The sequence below is a fragment of the Arachis ipaensis genome, chromosome B02 (assembly GCF_000816755.2).
Source record: "Arachis ipaensis cultivar K30076 chromosome B02, Araip1.1, whole genome shotgun sequence".
NCBI classification, from domain to species: domain Eukaryota; kingdom Viridiplantae; phylum Streptophyta; class Magnoliopsida; order Fabales; family Fabaceae; genus Arachis; species Arachis ipaensis.
In genome coordinates this window covers 16,925,757-16,926,077 of record NC_029786.2, presented here as the reverse complement: position 1 = coordinate 16,926,077, position 321 = coordinate 16,925,757, and the positions used below count along the sequence as shown (strand labels likewise).

Genomic DNA, 321 nt, shown 5'->3' with positions numbered 1-321 from the left:
TAATATATACACAAAATCTTCAAAACATAAATTAAAATAAAATAAAATAGAAAAACATAAGACTGATCATTTGATGATTTATATTTTAAAATGACAAACTGGTAAAATTGAAATCAGTGCCTATCATATCAATTATTTAATGCTATGAGTTTGGTTTTGGTAAGTATGCCAGACCGAAGCTAGGTGTGATTTTGGTGAGTTTGAGTTCTCTAAATTAAGAAAATGTGTAAACGATCGATAAAGCGACACTACAACAAAAATTATTTTATTGACAAATTTTTGTGGTAATAACATAATAATAACTATATGTTTTATTTAGTT

General features: G+C 24.6%; 1 long non-coding RNA gene across 1 annotated transcript in view; it reads left to right on the top strand.

Moving 5' to 3' along the window:
• Positions 1 to 321, top strand: part of LOC110268750 — a 2,888-nt gene that overhangs the window by 826 nt on the left and 1,741 nt on the right. The window lies entirely within an intron of this gene.